This window comes from Schistocerca piceifrons, chromosome X, assembly GCF_021461385.2.
Source record: "Schistocerca piceifrons isolate TAMUIC-IGC-003096 chromosome X, iqSchPice1.1, whole genome shotgun sequence".
In the NCBI taxonomy this organism is placed as follows: Eukaryota; Metazoa; Arthropoda; class Insecta; order Orthoptera; family Acrididae; genus Schistocerca; species Schistocerca piceifrons.
In genome coordinates, this window is record NC_060149.1 from 630,255,220 (window position 1) to 630,281,627 (window position 26,408).

Here is a 26,408-nt window from a genome sequence, read left to right on the forward strand (position 1 = left end):
CACATATGCGGAATGGGAGGGCACATGCTGCGTTGGTACCGCACTGATATCCAGTAGTATGTCTTTCCGTAAGTGCGTTTTTAGCATATCTTACGAACTCGAGATACTTGAATGTATTTGTGTTTCCATCAGTGGAACAGGGACCAATGATGTGAGTCTTGAAGAACACGCACCAAACGTTGATAGACCAAGAGTGTGGTTTTTATCCACTTCTTTGAGTCATCGTGGATTTCCAACTGACAATTAGTGCATATTGCGAAGATTGACTTGCATATGGTTTGAAATCGATGCTTTCCCTTTAAACAAAATTTTACATTGATGTGCTGCACCACTTTTCGTAGACAACATTCGGAGACCTGTAATCAGTTTTGGAAGTCATTAGTATGGAGCTGTAGATGCAGCGAAATGTAGGCGTATTTTAGTTTCCACACCTACAGTTTATGTTTGCATAGATAAATCGTGAATGCTTGGCACGATCTGGATATTTCTCAACATTCAACTGCACCGTTGCTCTAATAGTTCAGTAATGTTCGCCATAAACGATATTCACTTATTCGACTGTGCTATACGTTGCGAATATCTCAGAAGCTTTACGAGCAAGTTATCTGAGTGATACAACAGCAGAACACAGACTTATGGGCTTCAATCGCACAGGCAGACACAGAACCATATCTGCGTTGGGTGTTTGCATACATTTGGTATAGGGCAGACGTTTGAGGAACATCTTTTCCTGACGGCGGGACAGTGGTCTCTGATTTGACCATTGTGGTCATTTCGCGAGAGGAAATTACATGTTGTTTGAATCTTCTTGGAGCCGACGCACTGGGAAAAATAACAGCAGGCCCCTCCGTGAAGCACAGTCCGCAACTGGCACCGAACTTCGACCAGCGTCTAATGAAGAAACGTACTGCTCTTCTCCCTCTCCTCTACTAACCACCCTGATAAGAGTCAGTGAATGGAAGAAATATAATTCTCAAGAGTCTTACTCGGAATCTTAGTTGGGCTGCTACCGCTTTTACAGCTAGCTTTATGTGTCCATTCTTCTTTGAACCGATCCGGACAAATACCTCTATAGACAGCCATTGCGCAAAAATATGGAAACACCGCGACAAACGCATGCTTGAACATACTTGCAGATGTTGGCCAAGGCTGTAGGTTGAGCTATTGTATTTTACCACGAACAGCACCTATGCAATGTCATGAAAACCTTTCAAGTGCCATCGTGTTTAGAACAGCGTACTGTGTAGCCAAGAGTGTATTACTTCGGAGATAAGTGGATTCGAAAATGGGCAAATTTCTGGCGCTTGTATGGCGGATGCTTCCGTAACCAAGGGAGCCGAAGTGTTTGGTGTTTCAAGAGGCGCCTTATCGAAAATTTATACCGCATGCAGGGAAAGCGGAAGGACATCATCCGCTAAGTCGTAACGCGGACAAAAGTGTAATTAGTGATGGACGGCCTTTGAAGAGTATTCTGACGAAAAATAAGAGCACGAAAACTTCATAAATCACTGCAGAACTAAATGTCTCACTCACGAACACCCATCTACACCAAAACAACACGAAGGGAGCTCCCGAGGCAGGGAACTGCAGGGCAAACTCGAAATTTAAAACCAGTCGTCAGTGATGCAAATATCCGTAACAGGAAAATGTGGTACCAAAGACATAAAACCTGGGAAATGGAGCAATATAAGAATGTTATTGGGTCGAGTGAGTCTTGTTTCACGTTGTTTACAACTTCTGGCCGAGTTTACGTCGCTGGAGTGAAACATTTCAGGGGTTCGGTGATGATTTAGGCAGGCATATCGTGGTATTCCGTGGGCCCCAACGTTACTATGCAAGGTCGCATTGCTGCTAAGGATTATGTGAATATTTTGTCCGATCAGTTCGATCCCACTGTACAATGTTTTCTTCCTCATTGGTGATACTGTTTACCAAAATGACAGCGCCCCCGTTCTTCAGACAGCTAGAAGCGTCCAGCACAGGTTTCGTGCGCGTGAGTATAAAGTGTCGCACTTCCCTCCTACCGCAGTCAACAGGTCTCAATGTTATTGAGGCATTGTGGTCTACTTTGGAGAGGAAGGTGCGTGATCACTATCCACCTCCACCATTGTTACTTGAACTTGGCACTATTTTGCCAGAACAGTGGTATGATTCCCTTCAAACCATTCAGAATTTGTACTGATCCATTTCGATACGACGGGAAACTGGTTTGAATGCCAACGATTTTCCTACGGCTGTATTAGGCATGTTAATGATGTTTTGTTATGGTGGTATTTCCGCATTTTTGTCGCTCCCCCCTCCCTCCTTGTATCGGGGAAGGTTTTCTTGGAAACTGGTCCGTTACTGAAACTTCCTGGCAGATCAAAACTGTTTGCCGACTGAGACTCGAACTCTGGACCTTTGCCTTTCGCGGGCAAGTGCCCTACCATCTGAGCTACCCAAGCACGACTCACGCCCCGTCCTCACAGCTTTACTTCTGCCAGTACCTCGTCTCCTACTGTGGCTAAGCCATGTCTCCGCAATATCCTTTCTTTCAGGAGTGCTAGTTCTGCAAGGTTCGCAGGAGAGCATCTGTAAAGTTTGGAAGGTAGGAAACGAGATACTGGCAGAAGTAATGCTGTGAGGACGGGGCGTGAGTCGTGCTTGGGTAGCTCAGTTGGCAGAGCACTTGCCCGCGAAAGGCAAGGGTCCCGATTTCGCGTCTCGGTCCGGCACACAGTTTTGATCTGCCAGGAAGTTTCATATCAGTGCACACTGCGCTGCAGAGTGAAAATCTCATTCTGGTCCGTTACTGTCTCTTAGGGACAAGTACGAATGAAATGTGAGCCACGTAGTAACTTAGAGGGCATGAAATGTGACGGCGGGTAGTGCAGTGAACATGAACAAATCGGCGGCAATGCCATTTGGAAGGGGCCTTACGCCGGAAGAAATCAGTCCGTTTCCTTATGTGCAACGATTCCGCTATCTCGGCATAGACTTTACCTCATCTGTAAAACACACTGCGGCAGTTAACTACCGACGTATTTTACAGACAACACGTACCATGGTCCGACAACATCTCCTACGGCGCCTTGATCCTTTGCAGCGAGTCGAATATCTGAACACTTTTGTGGTTTCTCGAATGGTGCATATTTCTCAGATCCTGCCCCTACCACTCACGCTCGGACGTCGACTTCAATCAGCACTAGGCTATTTTGTGATGATTGGATCGCCCCTCAAGGTGCGATACGCAACGCTCACGCTCCCTACGGACAAGGGGGGACTCGGACTTACGAATGTTCACTGCCGAGCGACGGCGCTCCTTCTAGTCACGATGTACAAGCAATGGTGTAGCGGGCGTGATTCCCTTACATCCCGCCTACTGGATCTCCTAGTTCCAGCGTCCCTCACACCTCCGGTGGCGGTGGGCAACGTTACGTCACATTTTGCGCATGTATCAACATTTATCGTGGAACTTAGTTATGTCAGAGACGAGCTTCCGCGCACGAGACCACCATGCGCGAAGGATTTTTATGTTTGGCTGCTACGACGGGTAAGTCGTAATGTTATTGAACTCAAACACCCCAAGTTGCATTGGCCGAAGATTTGGAGACATGTGCACCAAAAATTCCTTCCTACCTTCGTTCGGGCACTGTGGTTCTCTGTCACCTGTGGCAAGTTCAACACCAACCAATGACTCCATGCAATTGGACTAGTGGACACTCCACCATGCCCGAAATGTCGCCAAATGGATGACGACCATCACCGCTTAACTTGTATCGCGGTGGAGGACGTATGGCTCCTAGGAAGACAGATGGTGGCTTGCTACCTCCGTGTGACCCCGCAACATATTACACCTGCTTCCTTCTTACATCCGGAGAGTGACTACTATCCGGCGATTAAATCACACTCGATCATCTGAGTCAAATGTTGGACGATCGCGTACCTCAATGGGGATGCTGCCTTGTCGCGACTGGACTTTTGGTATTTCTTGCAGCAAGCTCACAATGAGGTTCATAGATGGTCACACTATCGGAAAACTTTTGCCAACTATCTTCAGGCAGTCTTCCCCGACCCCCCACGCAGATGGGATGTGCCGGGTGCAGTCGGTGTGCACATTTGACAGCTGATAATGAACCTCACGCTTCTCTCACCGCTCCATATATAATGCACATACTATACCATGAAATGGTCTACATGTTCCTTTTAACAGAGTGATCTTTACGGAAAATAAATAAAAACAACATCCGTGTATCCCTGTTCCTTTACATTTGTGATTTGTTTTACAATGATTTTTTTGTTTTTCTGGTTTGCGGAGGATGCATTTCATTTAGTGTTAAAAAAAAGATGGAAATAAAAAAAAGTGACAAAAAAAAGCTGGCAGAGCACTTGCCCGCAAAAGGCAAGGGTCCCGAGTTCGCGTCTCGGTCCGGAACACAGTTTTGATCTGCCAGGAAGTTTCATATCAGCGCACACTGCGCTGCAGAGTGAAAATCTCATTCTGGTCCATTACTGTCTCTTAGAGACAAGTACGAATGAAATGTGAGCCACGTAGTAACTCAGAGGGCATGAAACGACACTTAATTTCGTCTGTCACCCGATGTATAATCGCGGTTATTTAAAATCTTGTTTTTTTTTTTTTTTTTTTTTTTTTTTAAAAAAAAAGCACCCCGTCTTCAGGCCACGAGTGGCCTACCGGGACAATCCGACCGCCGTGTCATCTCCGATTACGGATGATCTCTGTGCCGCTACTAGTATAGTACTTCATCCTGCTTCAAGGATACCTCTTCTAACAGGTGCCATGTAACATGTAACCTAATTATAATAAAGTAGGAACGTATTAAAAGCAACTGTACTTCTTTCAAAGTGTCAAATAACTCTTTTTAGCTATTACCAGTTTGCGAATTAAGAGGACATTTGCGAATAATGACGTCATCATCGGCTGGTAACAAGTAATTCGCAATGATATCGTTACTGGTTCACTTGCGTAACCATGTTTCTTGCTTCTAATATCGTGTATATCGGACTGTGTTAGTTCCGCGATTAATAATGATACACACACTACTTGTAACCCAATCCACGTTCCGATACCCTGCTCCTTTACCTCTCAAAGAACAGAAACAATTTTCCCTCTTTTAGGAGATATGGGTATAGTCGAGCTGAACCACATTCATGATTAATATACATGATCCCCATCATGATTCAGGCTGATTCGGATGCCAAAGACGTCACTACACCATATAAATTTTCCACCTCTGTGTATAACTTAACGACAAGAGATTAGGCGCTCTGTAGCCATTGCAGACAGCGTGGGTGTCTTTGCCCGTACGGCGAGTGGAAGTGTCATTCTTCTGGTTATCAACTTGATTGTCAGGACTCCACACTGGAGATGGTTGTTACGAGGCAAAGGGTAGCAACCGGCTAGATGTCTTCTGAAAAATCTAGAGGGTAGCAGTTTAATATGTTTATTCAAAATTTATAGCGTTGCGCTGTCGCCGGCAGTGGCAAGATCAGTCTACATTTACATCTACATCTACACGAATACTCTGAAAATCACATTTAAGTACCTGACACAGGCTTCATCGAACCACCTTCACAATAATTCTCTATTGTTCCACTCCCGGACAGCGCGAGGAAATATTTTTCTGTGTGAGCTCTGCTTTCCCTTGTTTTGTTATGATGATCGTTTCTCCCTATGTAGGTCGGTGTCAACAAAGTATTTTCGCAGGTGAAAATTGGTGATTGAAATTTCGTGGGAAGATTCCACGGCAACGAGAAACGCCTTTTTTTTTTAAATGATGTCCACCACGAAGCCTATATTATGTCCCCGATGCTCTCTCCCCTATTTCTCAATACTACGAAATGTGCTGCTCTTCTCTTACCTTTCTCGATGTACCCTGTTAATCCGGTAAGGATCCCACACCAAGCAGCAATACTCCAAAAGAGGACGGACAAGCATAATGTAGGCAGTCTCTTTAGCAGATCTGTTACATTTTTTAAATGTTCTGCCAATAAATCACAGAATTTGGTTCGCCTTCCCCACAATATTATCTATGTGTTCTTGGCTCAGGTGTACGTCGCGAGTGCTGAATTCAGCACAAGTATCTCGCTAGTGTGGCAAGCCTGTGGCTTGAACAAACCCTAGCAGGCAGCGTCCACCGTCAATAGTAAGGAAGGAAAAAAAAGAACGAAGATTAGGATGTAACGTCCCGTCGATATCAAGGTCATTAGATACGGAGCACAGGCTTGGATTATTTCATGGATGGTAAAAGACATCGGGCTGGCCTTTTCAAAAGCCCGTCCCGACATTTGTCTGGTGCGATTTCGGGTAACTATGGAGAACTTAACTTTGAATGACCGAACGCAGATTTGAAACGCTGTCCTCTCGAACGTGAGTCCTCTGTGCTAACCAAAGCATCAACTCACACCGTCAGAAGTGCGTGGGCGAGGAACTTCCGAAACCAGGACTGCGGATCTGGCGGCGTGCGGCTGTGGTGGCCTCCAGCACCAACGCATAACTTTATGAAACAGTTATACAAGGAACACGGGTGACAACAGTACAAGAAATTGTCTTAAACCGCACCACTACAGTACGTGGCTACATGTGTACTTCATTGACTTCCCTGTTAATTAAATCTGGGAAGCTTCGAGCCATTGAAGGTATTTCGACATGTCACAATCGAAATCTACAAGGTGTCCAGCTAACGGCAGGACTGATAGACTAAAGAACGATCCTAGTATTCGTGAGATGGTTTTGCTTATTTGTGCAGTACCAAAAAAGCCTTAATGAATCAAAATAGGAGAAAATAGTAAATGAACGCCTCTAAAGAAGCCAAATCTGCAAGGGATCCTGGAGAACAGCAGTAAATGTAATCGCTGTTACGGACGGAATGAGAACAAAATATTGATCATAAAACAGCGGACACACCAACAACAATTTTACCGAAACATTTGTCTTTTATCACAGCTACACTGCTGGCTGAGTAAACTTTATAGATTTGGCGGATAGATTACGACAATCACAGTACGTTTAATTAATTTAATTACAGTGTGATCGGACTGTCGACTTGAGGGAGGCTGTATGGTCCTGCTGAAAACTTGCACAACATTCTGGATTTGATGTGACTATCGCTTGTCGTAGTACCGGTGATCTAAGAAAGGCGCGCATGTTCGTCTGCCTGTTTCCTGGCCGAAACGCCATGAAAATTCATGTTTGGGCTATCACATCTCACGAACAGAAGTTACTGGTCGGTATTTGCTGTATGCTTGACTGCAAACAAGAGTGCCTCTCGACAAGTTTACTCTAAACCTCCATAACTGTGCAGCCAACGGGAAGGATTATCCAGCCTTCTGCAGGTCCAAAACACCACTTCGCTGAAATTCAGTTTGTAACGTTTCAATCTGGTCACTTTCTCTTGATTGTTGGGGACACCAAACTCGGTTATCGATGTATATGCTGATGTAGCTAATCGCCGTTGTGTTGAGTCATATTCATTATATATCAATGGTAACGTTACGAAGCCATGGTGTTGTCAAGGGGATGACTTTTATTTGACGGGAGAAAGCTATTAAAATGTAGTGCAATGGCGCCCAAAACGACACAATAAATCACTGTGGGATGTATTCTTGAGTACTGCTTAGGATTTTGCATCCTTACCATGTTTGCCGGCCGCGGTGGCCAGGCGGTTGTAGGCGCTACAGTCCGGAACCGCGCGACTGCTATCGTCGCAGGTTCAAATCCTGCCTCGGGCATGGATGTGTGTGATGTACTTAGGTTAGTTAGGTTTAAGTAGTTCTAAGTTCTAGGGGACTGATGACCTCAGATATTAAGTCACCTAGTGCTCAGAGCCATTTGAACCTTACCATGTTTAATTGAAACAGAAAAGCGGAATGTAAAAGAGATTTTTAGCTAACCTGTTTCCACAGTAAAAGAGTACTACGGAAAGTTTTCGCGTCGAACGAAAAATTGCGAAACTGTCGAGGTTTTTGTGGCCAATTGATGAGGTACTGCTTGCTGACCCGTGTATCGGATTCCTCCGTCGACGTGTGTTTAACGGATTTCCTGTTATAGTTCTGGGTCCTGGGTGAAGAAACGGGATTAATTTATGTGGATCTATTACACGATTAACTCTCCTCCAAATTATTACGGGATGTACGTGTGTCCTGTTCTCTTAAATTTATGATTAAGGCAATGCAAATAGCAGACAAAAAATACTAATGAAGTCCTAAGTGTTCTGCTAGCCTCACTATTACCGCTACTTCTACTACTACTACGTCTTTGTGCATTCGTTGCTTTGCATCAGTGACAAGTACGGAATCCGTGGCCTTCTGTTGGCAAGACGCTAGACGTGCATTGCACCAACCTTTACATGGAATCCTGGTCTCAACGAATTCCTGGCATGTTAAACGCGCACACAGCAGGCCTTGCCAGGGATGAAGGCGGCGTTAAGGATCTTTGAGCATCCGGGCTCTTGCCAGCGCTCCAGAGGAGAATATTAAGTCTCCAGCGCCACACATTATGCCAACCCGCCTCACTGTGGCACAGCAATTTGCAATTACCAGCCAAAGAGTTCTCTGAACTGTACGATTAACGCGTTCCACGCGGAAATGCAAAACAAATATCTTTCTGCAGCAGGCTGCTAACTAAATATTCTGAATAATAGACATGAACGTACTTGCTGATGGTCGACTGCACCGAAGGTCAGTTGACGAAGAGTCCGATGCGACATCTAGGGGAACCAGATAAACATTAAGCTTAAGAACAAGGAAACCAATATAACAGTGACCTCTGACTATGTTGCATCAACTTCGGCAGTTAATCCGTCCGTCTGTTATATTACCGATTTCATAGCGCTTCACTTTAATCTCACTATCAACGTAATTTATATATAACTGCAACTACTAAAATTACGAAATTGGAACTGGAGCCGGCCGGGGTGGCCGAGCTGTTATAGGCGCTACAGTCGGGAACCGCGCGACCGCTACAGTCACAGGTTCGAATCCTGCCTCGGGAATGGATGTGTGTGATTTCCTTTGGTTAGTTAGGTTTAAGTAGTGTGATGTTGAATCCTACAAATATACTGAGCACTATTGTTAGCAATTGCAAATACAAAATAAGATCCACAGAAATTACATTAAAAGAGAGAAACGGAGCTTCACTCATAATCATCATGATAGATGAAACAGTGGCACCAATGGTAATAATATAAATCACGAAAATAAAATAGACTATATTAAAGAATGTGAATATGCTGAAGAAACCTTGTCTGACTGTAAAAAACTTATAGATGATCCAGAACCTAATAGTGGCAAAGAGTTGTTACGAAGTGATGGAGGCCAGTTGTCTGCTTATCTTCCAAGCCCACCGAAGAGGAAGACATTTCTTGAAATGGCGAAGGAAATAACTGCATGCCAGGATTCTAGGAAAACTAAAAGAGTAAGCTTCAGTAATGTACAGAAACAATGTATGGTGCAAGACATATACCATCTACGATAGTTATGTCACGTCGTAGAAAAAGGGGTGGAATGCCAGCGATCAGAGCTTTACGTGCTTGACTTTATGAAGCTAGAAGTCCAGGTTGGCGAGAACTGTTTTACGTGATAATGGTCACGACAGGGATATTCGTGCTTAGGGTTGGAAAATGGCTGAGAAATAGGACTGACTCGATTCACTGGATGTATCCATGAATGGGTCGTAAGCTTTAAATGGAGACACCATCTTGGCCCATAGGCAATAACAAAATGTGTAACCATTAAAGTCTGAAGTACATATGGTGACACCGCAAAGAGCTCCTCGACAAGCTGCCAGCCAACCTGTATCCTGGTAAAGGAAGCCTCTGAATTATCTCCTTATTTAAGAAGTGTTCAGATATACCGATAATTTCAGAGTCAACATCTATAAGCAGTTCACTAACTTTATCTCTAATACGTTGTATATTTTGATGAAATATACTAATTCCCTCATTACTCGGATACCTAAGTTATGTCAAAAGTGATTCTCTTGTTATAGAGGTTTCCCTTAAGCAGGAATACGTATCAGCTGACTTAAATCTAAAAAAGGTGCAACTCTAACACCCACTACTGCAGGAATTTTCCCAAGAGTGATCCCACCAACCCCACCTATGCTGTCACCTATAAGCTTTGCCAACCTCCCCTTCCCATACCTGTTGAGGTGCAGGCCATGTCTAGTGAAACCCGTCCTGCTGATAGACTCCACCGACACCACTGAAATGTGACCCACGCTTTCTGTCATCAGCGCATCCCCAAGTCTCATGTTATTACGCCTGACGGCTGTATTAAGATGAGGCCGATCGTGACGCTGAAACAGTTCCACGAAATGCTCATTCGTGTTGCCAGTCTGAGTGGCTATCTTTTCCAGGTCACCATCCATGTTATACTCCCCATCCCTATCAATACCATTACCAGCCCCACCCACAATCACTACCTGATATTCTTTAGTAAAATCCCTACATAACCCCCCTATGTTAACAGTCACCTGAGCCAACCCTGCATTAGGCTTCACAATGCTGGTGACCTGGTACTCACTCCCCAGCACTTCCTGCAACTGCTGGCCTACACCTCTGCCATGTGAAGAGTTTCACAAGGAGGTAATGTTCTTAATGAAAACCATGGAACGTATGCAGGATTGTAATACCGATTAAAGAGGTATACAGAAAGAACTTCAGTCATCGCGAACTGTGTATTTTAAGGGAGAGAAATAGGTAGGAAGTTCGGTGCGGAGTGATCATGCAACAACCCATTACGTCGGCAAGTGGATACGTGTTTACAAAGAAGCTAGTTCAAATGGTTCAAATGGCTCTGAGCACTATGGGACTCAACATCTTAGGTCATAAGTCCCCTAGAACTTAGAACTACTTAAACCTAACTGACCTAAGGACATCACACACACCCATGCCCAAGGCAGGATTCGAACCTGCGACCGTAGCAGTCCCGCAGCGCCAAAAAAGCTAGTAATTTACGAGGAACCTAAAGGTCAGTTTGGGGTGCGAGTAGCGCAACACATGCTGAAACAGCAACATTTGATTCCTCGAAGTTCGACCTGATAACACAACCAGTTCTATTCTTCGGAGACTTGGTTCGGTACTCCTGGACTGTAGGTGGGTTTGATGACTTTAGACCAGAGAGGTGCCGGCCGAAGTGGCCGTGCGGTTCTAGGCGCTGCAGTCTGGAACCGCGAGACCGCTACGGTCGCAGGTTCGAATCCTGCCTCGGGCATGGACGTGTGTGATGTCCTTAGGTTAGTTAGGTTTAACTAGTTCTAAGTTCTAGGGGACTAATGACCTCAGCAGTTGAGTCCCATAGTGCTCAGAGCCATTTGAACCATTTGAACCAGAGAGGTTTCAAACACCACCCGAACATATTTTAGATGTTGAATCACAGTGTGACTCGGAACACTGCTTCATGCAGACGTTCGTGAAGTACTCCTACTATGATAAGTAACTCTGTCTCTCGCCCTTTACAATTTTTGGTTATGTTCATCCTCGTAATCTTTTGCCAAGAGCTACTAACGACTCAATTTTTGAGCACGGTGACTTTATGTGCGCGTGATTGTGAAGTGTAGTGTAAGTGTCGATGGCAAATATTGTGCGCATATTTTTAATGTACAAGTAAATCTCTTACATGCGTACCAAAACATGGTTGAAACTGCGATCGCAGCTTGCCCTAACTCCCTTTTCGGAAACGACTAACGAAGCCTAAAAGCTTTAGACATACACTGCTACCCGTCATTTTCAGATATAGACTTTTGTCCTTGGCTGCGTTTGATGAATCTCCCTCTACATGTACAATATTAATTGTTGCGACATAATGTGATGCTTAAAAATAGACCTCATGGCCCACTAGAAGTATAGAATTATTCATCAATTAAGATAAACCACTGTAACTGAGGAATAAACGATAACCTGGTGGTGATGGTGAAAAGGTTTCTCTTTGTATCCATACTTCGTGTCATGTGTCGATTGTTTATTTTACTTCTTTATCAGTGTCTCATAAACATCATCATCATGGACATTCTCATAATCAGTCTTTTAAGATCCACTGCTGGATAATGGCCTCCAGCAATACATTTCTACGTTGCCCCTGCACGTCATATACCCACCGTCCGTTTGCCTGTCGTTTCAATGTATTCTTATCTCTTGGAATCCAAATACATGTTTTACTGGTTAATCTGAAATCCATTCCCCTGGCTTAATGTCCCGATCACCTGCAATTAATTTTCTAGCAGCCATAATTATGCCTTCCGTTATGGTTTGATTCATTATCTGCTCGTTTCTTTTGCTGTGTTACCTACCAATTTTCATTATGCATCTCTCCATTCCTCGCTGAATAACTTTCAGTTCTTGAATGGTTTTCACATTGGAAGTCCGTGAAGTGAAATGAAATGATTGTATCACCTTGATGGCCGGGACTCCCCACCTGGGCAAGTTCGGCCGCCGAGTTGCAAGTCTTTTCAGTTGACGCACATTGGGCGACTTCTATGGCGATGATAATGAAGTGATGGTGAGGATCACACAACACCAGTTCCAGAGCGGAGAAAACCTCCGACTCGGCGGAGAATCGAACCCGGGCTCACTTCATGGCGGTCAGACAGGATGATCACTCAGCTAAGATGGCGGACTTTGAACTCCGTCTCTCACCTGCATAAACAAAAACTGGAAATATGCACTGACGGTATACTTTCTGCTTCAGACGCACTGAAAACTTTACTTTTCCACTTATTTACAAGTGTTTCTATTAATACTGAAGATCTGAGCTGCAGAGAATCATTGTATTTCTTTGCTGTTATTGATTTATCACTTAACTACGTTATACTAAATTTAATTTTTATCTATTTTCCTTTTAGAGTGAAAATGTATTATTTAACAGCAAAGGCATCTACATTTCGCAGCAAATTAGCTTGTAGTATATGAATCTCAGTTCAAGCAATAGAAAACAAGCTACTGACGCCAAAAAGAACTACTTCGAATCATACATTAAGTCTTACAACGGGTTGATACTCATGTATCTTATTATAATTAATTTGCAAATGACTCACATTTTTGACTCAGTTTCTGAAATACCGTACTAAGTTCTGCTCTTTCCTGGTGGCTCAATCTCAAAGTAACTGAAAAGACGAAACTGTATTACGTTATCATGTTTATAGTTAATGCTGGAGAATGCAGTGATGATTTATTCAGTGTTTTTTTTTATCATGCTTAGGATCTAGGTGGCATTGTCAGCTCGATTTGAGTGAAATGCTGTTATCTGCGTGATGAAAGTCGCGGAGGTCTAACGTAATAAAGAGCAGAACTTGTGGTGTAGCACTGTTTAATCACCCTTCTTCGAGATATACTGAAGGCGTGTGTGTACGATGTGTAGAAATGCCACGGTGGTCTCGCGGATAAGGCGCTCAGTCCGGAACCGCGCGACTGCTACGGTCGCAGGTTCGAATCCTGCCGCGGGCATGGATGTGTGTGATGTCTTTAGGTTAGTTAGGTTTAAGTAGTTCTAAGTTCTAGGGGACTGATGACCACAGATGTTAAGTCCCATAGTGCTCAGAGCCATTTTTTAGAAATGCGTCAGAGAGAGTTGTTCTCAGGCAATGCACGCGCCACATGACGTACACATGGAATCGCTTAATCATACGCCAACCTGGGATTTAAAGTCTGTATCCAAACACCGATTTAAACAAAACTCTTCACAAAGCTGTCGAAAAAAAAAAAGTAGCAGATGACTACTCCAGTTCCAAATGGCTCTGAGCACTCTGGGACTTAACTGCTGAGGTCATAAGTGCTCTAGAACTTAGAACTACTTAAACCTAACTAACCAAAGGAAATCACACACATCCATTCCCGAGGCAGGATTCGAACCTGTGACTGCAGCGGTCGCGCGGTTCCCGACTGTAGCGCCTATAACAGCTCGGCCACCCCGGCCGGCTCCAGTTCCAATTTCGTAATTTTAGTAGTTGCAGTTATATATAAATTTACTTAAAACTCGACGTTTTATGGACTGCATAAAGAATAGGTTCCTGAGACTCTGGTATGACTTTGTATACCGGTAAATATTATAGAAGAAGCGTAGGTGAAATCATTACTGTTATATAGTGGAATTAGAGGCATTAACAACAAAAGCAAGATTTGTGTTATTAGGAATATTTTCGAGATTTTTTTTCATTTCAAGCCATACTTATTAATAAAACACTGCCTTCACGCTATCGGAATGTATGTGCGAGTGAATGAAGAGTGCACATGGAGAATCAATCTTGAAATTATTTGCGATTAAGCATGTATGAATGCGTACTACCTAATGTTGAGCAGTCATTTGGTGGATCACGTACACTGTATGAAAGATATGTCGTAAAATCATCCAGTATCTATAATGAGAAATTAGTATCTCTAGTTTACTCACGTAAAGATATAGTTAGGTAAAGTTTGGCTGAGAGAATACAAGGTGTCCCAGGAGGAACGGCCAATATCCAAGGACTTGGCAGGAACCACAATTCGAAGCAAAAAGTGAACATGATCTCTAAAACGCGCACCGTAAGGGCTATGAGCACTTCTTCATTTCTGATATCGTGGAGCACGTTTGTTCTAATGCAAGAGCTTTACTTTCCATTTTTTGGGAGGAGGTAGTATGGGCCAAGACTAGAAAAAATTGCCTGGTAGACGTGGACTCTAAGATCTATACCTGAAGAGCTACGAGCACTTGCATATCTTCGCTACTGTGAAACATCTTTTCTACTGAAAAAATGCTCGTAGCTCTTAAAATGCACTTTAAAGCCCATGTTTAATGGATTTGTTTGCTTCGAATGATCGTTCCTGTAAAGTCCCTGAATACTGACTATTTCTCCTATAATTGACAAAGTATGTGAAGTATTTAGTTATGCAAGGGCAGCTACAACGCTCATTGGCCACAGTTCATCTTCTCCAATCAGACATGAGCCCGGTCCCGCATTCTGGAGCTGATAAGTTGACTGCGCGACTGGTACTTTGTTTAAAGACCTTAGATCGCTGAGAAATAAGGAACTGTGTGACATTTGGGAGAATATAATTAATAATGGAATACCGCACGAACGTTTGACTGTTGGTAAAACGATTTTGTTACGATTTATAACTGACAGGTCATTAGTTCGTATATACAGGGTGTTTCAAAAATGACCGGTATATTTGAAACGGCAATAAAAAGTAAACGAGCAGCGATAGAAATACGCCGTTTGTTGCAATATGCTTGGGACAACAGTACATTTTCAGGCGGACAAACTTTCGAAATTACAGTAGTTACAATTTTCAACAACAGATGGCGCTGCAAGTGATGTGAAAGATATAGAAGTCAACGCAGTCTGTGGGTGCGCCATTCTGCACGTCGTCTTTCTGCTGTAAGCGTGTGCTGTTCACAACGTGCAAGTGTGCTGTAGACAACATGGTTTATTCCTTAGAACAGAGGATTTTTCTGGTGTTGGAATTCCACCGCCTAGAACACAGTGTTGTTGCAACAAGACGAAGTTTTCAACGGAGGTTTAATGTAATCAAAGGACCGAAAAGCGATACAATAAAGGATCTGTTTGAAAAATTTCAACGGGCTGGGAACGTGACGGATGAACGTGCTGGAAAGGTAGGGCGACCGCGTACGGCAACCACAGAGGGCAACACGCAGCTAGTGCAGCAGGTGATCCAACAGCGGCCTCGGGTTTCCGTTCGCCGTGTTGCAGCTGCAGTCCAAATGACGCCAACGTCCACGTATCGTCTCATGCGCCAGAGTTTACACCTCTATCCATACAAAATTCAAACGCGGCAACCCCTGAGCGCCGCTACCATTGCTGCACGAGAGACATTCGCTAACGATATAGGTCACAGGATTGATGACGGCGATATGCATGTGGGCAGCATTTGGTTTACTGACGAAGCTTATTTTTACCTGGACGGCTTCGTCAATAAACAGAACTGGCGCATATGGGGAACCGAAAAGCCCCATGTTGCAGTCCCATCGTCCCTGCATCCTCAAAAAGTACTGGTCTGGGCCGCCATTTCTTCCAAAGGAATCATTGGCCCATTTTTCAGATCCGAAACGATTACTGCATCACGCTATCTGGACATTCTTCGTGAATTTGTGGCGGTGGTGGTGGTGGTTAGTGTTTAACGTCCCGTCGACAACGAGGTCATTAGAGACGGAGCGCAAGCTCGTGTTAGGGAAGGATTGGGAAGGAAATCGGCCGTGCCCTTTCAAAGGAACCATCCCGGCATTTGCCTGAAACGATTTAGGGAAATCACGGAAAACCTAAATCAGGAGGGCCGGAGACGGGTTTGAACCGTCGTCCTCCCGAATGCGAGTCCAGTGTGCTAACCACTGCGCCACCTCGCTCGGTTTGTGGCGGTACAAACTGCCTTAGACGACCTGCGAACACCTCGTGGTTTATGCAAGATGGTGCCCGGCCACATCGCACGGCCGACGTCTTTAATTTCCAGAATGAATATTTCGATGATCGTGTGATTGCTTTGGGCTATCCGAAACATACAGGAGGCGGCGTGGATTGGCCTCCCTATTCGCCAGACATGAACCCCTGTGACTTCTTTCTGTGGGGACACGTGAAAGACCAGGTGTACCGCCAGAATCCAGAAACAATTGAACAGCTGAAGCAGTACATCTCATCTGCATGTGAAGCCATTCCGCCAGACACGTTGTCAAAGGTTTCGGGTAATTTCATTCAGAGACTCCGCCATATTATTGCTACGCATGGTGGATATGTGGAAAATATCGTACTATAGAGTTTCCCAGACCGCAGCGCCATCTGTTGTTGACAATTGTAACTACTGTAATTTCGAAAGTTTGTCTGCCTGAAAATGTACTGTTGTCCCAAGCATATTGCAACAAACGGTGTATTTCTATCGCTGCTCGTTTAGTTTGTATTGCCGTTTCAAATATACCGGTCATTTTTGAAACACCCTGTAGGTACTAACTGTTGTGGGGGTTCTTAGTATTGAAAATTATTGGTCTGGTGGTTATATTGTGAATTAATTGCAACCGACGACAAACTTACGTGAGGGGTGATCAAAAACTTTTGAGAGTGTTATTGCAGCCTATATGCAACGTAGCGCGACTGCGACAGAGTACATTAGCACCAAGATGTAGGCCAGGAATTAGTATAGCATTCGTCTCTTTCCGACGTGCGTGCAGTCAATGTGGATACATGAGTAACTTCGAAGTTATCACCAAATGCATTCAAATAGGACCAACATGCTGTTATTCTTTTCTTTGCTGCCAAAAGGTAAACACCGGAAGATATCCATCGAAGAATGAAGAATGTGTATGGGGCAGATGCCTGTCGGAAACCACGATTGGGGAATGGTGCGCCAAATTCTATGCTTCATGATAACGTACGTCTCCATATCGCTACTCTCATGAAACAGAACTTAAGCCAGCTCAAGAGCGAGGCACTAGAGCACCCATCCTACAGTCCTGATGGCTCGCTATGTGATTATCGCGCCTTCGGTCCCTTAGAAAAGGTCTTTAATGGTCAATCATCCCTGTCGAACGAGGATGTTTCGCAGCAGGGCTTGGTGTTTTGCCAAACTCATATCTTCAACCTGCAGTTGGGTATATACAACACGTGATGTTTACTTCTAGTGGGTCACCTAAGAAGGAAAAGTTGTGTGTGTGTGTGTGTGTGTGTGTGTGTGTGTGTGAGAAATCTTATGGGACTTAACTGCTAAGGTCATCAGTCCCTAAGCTTACACACTACTTAACCTAAATTATCCTAAGGACAAACACACACACCCATGACCGAGGGAGGACTCGAACCTCCGCCGGGAAAAGTTGTAGGTCAAGTTAAAGGCTCTGGAAATGTAAATCAAGACTGCAACAGGAGTTAATTTGATCTGTGTATTTCATGAAATTAAAAACAAATTGACGGAAAGGTCAAAGTTATTCAGTTTAACTGATCAATAATGATCCTACCACTATGGAAGGTGCAAAAATTTAACTGAAGACTGCATGAAAAATGAAGCACCAAAATTCTTATCTGTACAGCTCGTGAATTCAAAATTAAAGAATCGAAAATTGAAGTCAACAATAAATCAAGATGCGTATTAGAAACACACAATTAAACAAGCTGACCAGAATATGGATCGTTCTACGACAGATGGCGAATTTTCGTTTCCTGAAGAACAACAAAGTGTGCCAAACAGAACCATATGGCCGCTAGGATGCGATCCCTCGAAATTACTTCTCCTGAACCGGCCGCTGATTGACTCTAACTTTCTTGCCCCTTCCCAGTTTCCCACTTCAGAAATCTCCACGTGGAGGAGACGGCTCTATACTGTTGGCAGTGTGACAGGTGAGAATTGCTGCTGAACTCATGAAAAAGCAGGTGGAAGTAAACGTAACGTCTTTTACACGCAAGACGCACATTTTTAAATAAGAAGTTGGCACTGTCAAAGCAGTGTGTACAAAACTAGTCAGCCTTACGCACCAAGAACATTGTCTAGAGCTACACAACATTATTGACTAAAACAAATTTTTAGAGCGAACACGACTGACTCTCCCACTCTGATCTAATGGTACTGTGATGTGTTGCTCTTTGATGTTGAAGCAGAAAGGCAAAAGCGTGTGTTCCCAATTTCTCTAGGGACTGAAGGAGAGAAGCAGCGTTCAATCAGCACAAAGGGTACAGCCACCAGCCCAGCTTTCAAAAGCCATGGTGCAGATCGCCACTCGGCTTCAACGAAAACTGCCCACATCCCTAAGAAGACTGCCATCTGCCGACAAGAAAGGCCTTAGAGACGTTTCTGGAGGCTCCTCGTCACAACGTAGAGGGCACAAGAGTATATTTCCAAGCACACAGATACAGTTTTCTCACTAAAACAATCACAATACGAATGAAATAAACTGTGAAGGAACAGATAAAATGGCTCTGAGCACTATGGGACTTAACAGCTGGGGTCATCAGTCCCCTAGAATCAGATTAAGCATTTAGTTCAGTTCTCTTCTATCTCTGGCCTTTATGCTGTATCGTCACCGAGTCGGCATGTTTATTTTTGGATCTGGCAATACAATGTTAGTGGTAGAGAGCGGCTGGAACCCCTTCAGGTCGCAACACCTACCCTCCTCTAGTACGGAACTGACATACCCCATCTGTCTGTTTGTAGTTTATTCCACGTAAAAGTGTGACAAAGCTTTCCAAATATTTCTCTGGATGGCTGCCAGTGAGAGAAAAGGTTAATGGGGTTCGGGTCCGGGACTGACACACAGTTTAAATCTCTGCAGACCATACAGTTACATTTTAGCAGTCCATTAAAGCAAATCAGTTATTAGCACTTTTCTGTTCCTTAACAGGAGGACGTTAGATCAGGAGCGACCTGATGTTACAAGTACTGGCCCCGCGGCGTCGGGCAGTTACCACGTCGCCCGGCCCAGTATGGAGCCCAGAGCTGCATTACTGTCGTTGCAGCAGAGGGCAGAGCCGCTGTTGCGTTGGTGACCTGATTGCCTCATGTCCGAGCCATGGGTCTGTTGTGTCTTCCGTGATGGGAACCTGTGCCTTGGCAAAACAGGGACGAGGCAAGCCTATATAAATACTACTCAATTCTAGACAAAAGCATGCAGTCTGATAGCAACCAGCTCTGAGTGGTGACCTACACTGGTCTACGAGTCTGCAGGGATCCACTAGCCACCACCTGTAGACTCTGCCGCTGCTAGCTATGGCCCTGCTATTCCCGCTGACTCTGAGCTCGCTGGCGTAGCGCTCTCCAACCAGTGTGCTACCTGATGGCCCACTTCAGCTGCTGCTGGCCTCGTACCCTGGTAGCTTATAGATCGAGCCCAGGGCCATGCAGCCGCCATTGCCTGTGTGGGAAAACTCTTTGCTGTCTGCCTCTGCTTACATTGGCAGGCACTGCTGCTGTGAGCCATTACATTCACGTTATGTTCACAGCATGAATATGTGCAACGTGGGGCGCTCCGCCCGAACTGTGAGACCGTGTCTAGCCTGCTTGAACGCCGGTACAGGTCGTCGAACGCGCCCTGTATGAACCTTCTTGCTGAGTCGCTAGCACCATAGATTCACCGGCCGAATGAAGCCACAAGAGACCAGGGACGACAGGCCGCTTGCTGACTACAGCACCTTGCCACTGGCATTGTACAGTTTACACCTAGGGGGCGTTGGCTTCTCCGAGAATCGTCAAAACTGTTGTAGTTTACCGAGCGGTCAATGAATGTTTTAACAATGCTGCGACGGAACGTCGGACGAAAATCAGGCCTCCACTCACTTCCTGACCTCTGACTACCCATTTATATCCACTATAGTCGCCAATCCCCTCCCCCCGCCTTTCCCCGCCTTACACATGGATTATTTACTTTTGAATCCCCACACTTGGTGACGCTGCAGGTGATCTAAGTATGAATCTAAATTGGAATGCATTCTTTGAGAAACATACAGGTGTTTAAGGACAGACTTAAAGCAAAATGCATTCTTGTACTTAAACATAGATATCTTCAAAACTGTTGTTGTTGTTGTTGTGGTCTTCAGTCCTGAGACTGGTTTGATGCAGCTCTCCATGATACTCTATCCTGTGCAAGCCTCTTCATCTCCCAGTACCTACTGCAGCCTACATCTTTCTGAATCTGCTTAGTGTATTCATCTCTTTGTCTCCCTCTACGATTTTTACCCTCCACGCTGCCCTCCGATACTAAATTGGTGACCCCTTGATGCCTCAGAACATGTCCAACCAATCGATCCCTTCTTCTAGTCAAGTTCTGCCACAAACTCCTCTTCTCCCCAGTTCTATTCAATACCTCCTCATTAGTTATGTGATCTACCCATCTAACCTTCAGCATTCTTCTGTAACACCACATTTCGAAGGCTTCTATTCTCTTCTTGTCTAAACTATTTATCGTCCATGTTTCACTTTCATACATGGCTACACTCCATACAAATACTTTCAGAAACGACTTCCTGACACTTAAATCTATACTCGATGTTAACAAATTTCTCTTCTTCAGAAACGCTTTCCTTGCCATTGCCAGTCTACATTTTATATCCTCTCTACTTCGACCATCATCAGTTATTTTGCTCCCCAAACAGAAAAACTCCTTTACTACTTTAAGTGACTCATTTCCTAATCTAATCCCCGCAGCATCACCCGACTTTATTCGACTACATTCCATTATCCTCGTTTTGCTTTTGTTTATGTTCATCTTATACCCTCCTTTCAAGACACTGTCCATTCCGTTCAACTGCTCTTCGAAGTCCTTTGCTGTCTCTGACAGAATTACAATGTCATCGGCGAACCTCAAAGTTTTTATTTCTTCTCCATGGATTTTAATACCTACTCCGAACTTTTCTTTCGTTTCCTTTATCGCTTGCTCAATATACAAATTGAATAGCATCGGGGAGAGGCTACAACCCTGTCTCACTCCCTTGCCAACCACTGCTTCTTTCTCATGCCCCTCGACTCTTATAACTGCCATCTGCTTTCTGTACAAGTTGTAAATAGCCTTTCGCTCCCTGTATTTTACCCCTGCCACCTTCAAAACTATTATAGCTAAAACAGTAAAACATGAAACAACTGTGTACCACATAATGCTTGATATTCTGTGAAATTTTTGTTTGAAAATGCGTATTGGTATACATTCTATAAGAATATTAATTTTTCATTACCATTGTTTCTATAATGTACGTTTTCTCGCAAATTAATCAAGCAATAAAACTAGAAGGATTTTAATTTTTAATTACCATTGTTTCTATAATGTACCTTTTCTCGTAAATTAACAAACAATAAGACTGGAGTATCACAGTTTACATCGTTATAAGACGCTAATAAAACGTATGGAACAGAGTTTTGTTTTAAGTCATAGTTCCTCTGAAATTAATTTTTCAGTTTTGTGCTACCCGAGGCTGCTATATTTTTCTCAAATTTTAAAGGAGAACTTTTCTTAGAGAAAAGATATCGGGAAAAGTGCTGCATTGGATTATTCAGTATAAGCATCCTGTCTGATCACCTGCATCCATTCATGTCCATTGTGCGTTCCGACGGACTTGGGCTATTCTAGCAGGTTATTGCGACACCTCACACGTCAATAATTGCTACAGAATTGCTCCAGGAACACTCTTCTGGGTTTAAACACCTCCGCTGGCCACCAGACTCCCCAGCCATAAACATTATTGAGCATGTCTGGGTCGCCTTCCAACGTGCTGTGCTCCACCCTCTCGTAGTCCTACGGATTTATGGACAGCCCTACAGGATTCATGGTGTCAGTTCCGTCCAGCACCGCTTCACACAATGGTAGAATCCCTGTCACGACGTGTTGTGGCACTTCTGCGTGCTCGCGGGGTCCTACGCGATATTAGGCCGGTGTACCAGTTTCTGTGGCTCTTCTGTGTATCTGTGTAGGTACATTCACCGGAATATGTGGAAACTGCCTGCGAAGTTCGTTGCGAACAGAATTAGTAGCAAATAAGTAATATAGGTATTTAAACTTCATGCATTATGTGGCAGTTTTTGACCCATCCCAGTATTTATGACGTCATATCTACTGGTTTGTTTGTCATACGATGATACAATTTTGTAGGTGCATCCAGTGGCACATTTGGAGACTGTCTGAAAAATGTGTTGCAAACAGAGTTAGTAACAAAGAAATAATACTTATAGTCATGCACAATGCGTTAGTTTTTCACGCATCTCAATGTTCACAACGTCATATCTCCTGAACTATGTGTGGTATCATGATCTAAAACTTGCATTTAACAGCATATGTAGGTATTGTCTGCGAAATTATTGTGAGTGGAGCGACTAGCATAGAAGTAATAAATTTAAACGTCATGGATGATGGGGCTGTTTTTCACGAATCTCATTGTTTAGGATGTTCTATATCCTGAACTATGATAGGTAGGTAGTTCTTACCCCCACAGCGATTGTTTCCTGACAATAAGGGATATGTGCACTAAGATTGATTGAAATTGATCCCGCGGTTAGTAGGAGAGGTCGAACATACACACGTACATACATACATTTTTATAGTATCTATGAATATTTGACATATGTAAACAAACTTGAGATCTCCTGGCAGATTAACACTGTGTAGGAGATCAAGATTCCAATTCGTATCATTTACATTTCTCAAATTCTCTACCAGCCAGAATGTGTGGAAGAAAGGATATTGTTAGTCATCACCTAGGAGATTGTGTCCGCAATGAATTTTTCCAGTTGTAATCTGCCAGAAATTTACAAACAAGTACACACTTCACCGCAGAGTGAACATTCATGTTGGAAACTATCTGCTACGCTGTCGCTAAGACATTTCTCCGCAGTATATTTTCTTTCAGATATGCTAGTTCCGCGTGACGAGACAATTTCTGTGAATAGTGGTTACTAGTTCAGAGGTATTGGCTGAAGTACAGCTGTGAGGACAGACCGTGAGTAGCCGCGAGGGATTAGCCGAGCGGTGGGGGCGCTGCAGTCATGGACTGTGCGGCTGGTCCCGGCGGAGGTTCGAGTCCTTCCTCGGGCATGGGTGTGTGTGTTTATCCGTAGGAAAACTTAGGTTAAGTAGTGTGTAAGCTTAGGGACTGATGACCTTAGCAGTTAAGTCGTTTCTGGATAGCGCAGTCGGTAAGGAATTTTGCCACGAAAGGCAAATGCCACGGGGTCGAGTTCCAGTCCGACACACATTTTTAAACTGCGAAGAAGATGCAAATCAGTGCACACTCCATAGCCTAGCGAAAATTCATTCTGGAAACAATCCTCTTGGCAGCGGCTAAGCCAGTTATATGAATTACTTTTTCTTTCAGGACTGCTAATCCTGCTGCGAGTAAGGTATGCTGTGGAATTTTCTGTGATGTGTGATTGGAAGAGAGGGGTGTTGACGGAAGTAAAGCTGTGAGGGTAGATTATAAGTCGTACCTGGGTAGCTAAGTGAATAGGGCGTTTACCTATTAAAGGCAAAGGTACTAGTATCGACTCCTGGTCCGAAACACTCTTTTAATCCGTAGTATGCTTTTAAATCATTGCATACGTAACCACACACACAAAATTTTTTCTGAATTTATCTCTGCCTCGAATGCTGTTTCTACAAATATACCCACGAAATTTTCTCGTCTTTCTTCCATAGGTGTCTCTTCACATATCCTGAGAACCTCTATTACAACTCCATATCGGCTACTCTAACCTGTTGTGATCCTTGCGACGCCTGATGTCTTTAAGTATTCGGTGCGTATCATTTGATAAGGGCCCCAGAAACTGGACCGGTAATCTAGTCTAGGTCCCACTAGGTTTTTGTGTGCGGTTTCTTCACAAATGCACAGCACTTTACCGGGATATTTCACATTTGTCTTCCAGCACTGAATGTTTGGAGATTAAGTTGTGAATATCAACTGAACGCATTGTAAACGAATAACGGGAATATGTTGAACTCGGATATGAAAGTAAAGCAGTAACTATGAGAGTGAGCGTGCACGTGTGAAGGCCGGTTACAACAGGTCTAGGCGTCAATCCCAGAGCGAAGTTTTTCTAAGCCTTCTTGCGATCTTGATCATCTGTATTGATGACTCATAAAGGACGCAGATGGTGGCAAGAAACGGTTTGCTCTATCCTGTACGTGGGATTTACGTAAGCAAGCGGAAGGCAACGCTCGCTGACGTCGAGGAACCTTGAATAGTGAAGCGGTTGGCGGCCCATCTACAGCGGGCAACGGCAGCACGGCAACCGGCTGCCAGACTCCTTCCAAGCTTTAATCAACTTTTACTCCACATGCAAATTCAAATTTTAGTTAAGCTACGTCTATGTACTGATACAAGTCAAACTGGCGGAACAGTAAACATTTAGCAAAAACTTATTATTTTTACACGTATGTAATAATTAACCTAAAATCAAATATATATAAGATTGCTGTGGTTCCGCATCTCTTATTACACTAAATAAATTTGAGTGTAAAAAGCAGTACAATGGAATTTAACTGCAAATATCACCAACATGCGATTTAGCACGATTTCCAATCCAGTGTGGTATTATCCCCTGAGGATTTATACACTTGAGAAGAGAAACTTACATTAAATTACTCATGCGTGAAAAATCGCCTTTAAATCACTTGCCAGTTTCTGTTAGTAAATTGTAATACTGAAACACATTATAACTGTAACATGGAATGTGTAATCACTTTTACTTTAACGTTTAAAAGTTTTCGGAATGTTCATTTCTTGGATAAGCAGTTATCACAAAAATAGTCTTCAGGAATCTTCTCCAGTAGATGCAGTCTGCAACTCGTGGTCTAGTGGCGAGAGTAGCTGCCTGTGGATCACGGGTCCCGGGTTCGATTCCCGGTCGGGTTGGGGGTTTTCCTTGCCCGGGGACTGGGTGTTTGTGTTGTCTCCATCATTTCATCATCATCCGAGAAAGTGGTGAGATTGGACTGTGTAAAGAGTGGGACTTCGTACGGGCTCTGATAACCGCGCAATTGAGCGCCCCACAAACCAAACATGATGATCATCATCATCCAGTAACTGCAGCTGGAGAGCAAGCAGCACACTGAGCACAACTGTACTGCAGTTCTTTGTCTTGACCAACGTTCCCAAATGTAACGTAACTCGTTAATTATTTACATCCATTTCTGTAAGAACAGACATTGTTGACGTTACAAAGCTGTACGAAAAACTTCTAAATTCTGTGAATTTCTTGACATCGGCTGTATAAAGCACAGATATACTACCTAATAGCGACATATGAAACGTGGTGATGGTTCGTGACTCGAAACTGGATACCCCACTTATCGCGAGTGGTCCCCTTAACCACTTCGACTGTCCATACACTCTCCCCAGACAGACCCAAACTTCCGTGTCATACTGTCTATATAGTTGTGTTGTAGTCCACTAACTTCATCACCTGACGCTTGCAAAGGTACTTCGAGTCCCGCAACAGTGAGCATTAGACAGCTGTCAATCGGCAGAGATGTCTGTGCTCTCAGACATCCATGTATGTTTTACAAGCCCAGGCGGTCACACGACGATAACAACACTGGTCTTGCTTCCTCGTTGTCTCGTTCTCCCTGTTGCGAGAATCCAAGTGATGTTGCGAGTAATAAGTGATTTACTAAGTGGACTACGATTGAAGGATGCAGACAGTGTGAAATTGGGAAGTTTGGGTCGGTCTGGAAAGGGTGCACGGATAGCCCTATTGGTTACGGCAACCACTCGCGAAAAGTGGGAAATCCAGGTTCGAGTCCCAGTTCGGCAAAAATTTTCATATGTTTCTATTGCGTAGTATGTCTACACTTAACGCAGAGGAAGTCAAGGAATTCGCTGTCAGCGAATTAATTTCTGTAACTCATCAGGTCCTCCACCACTCATAGATAGTACTATGGAGGCAGAAGATTTCTTTATCTGTAATACGAGTATATAAGCACTATACAAAGAAAAGTCATTGTTTAACGTTGTTACGCAAATATCT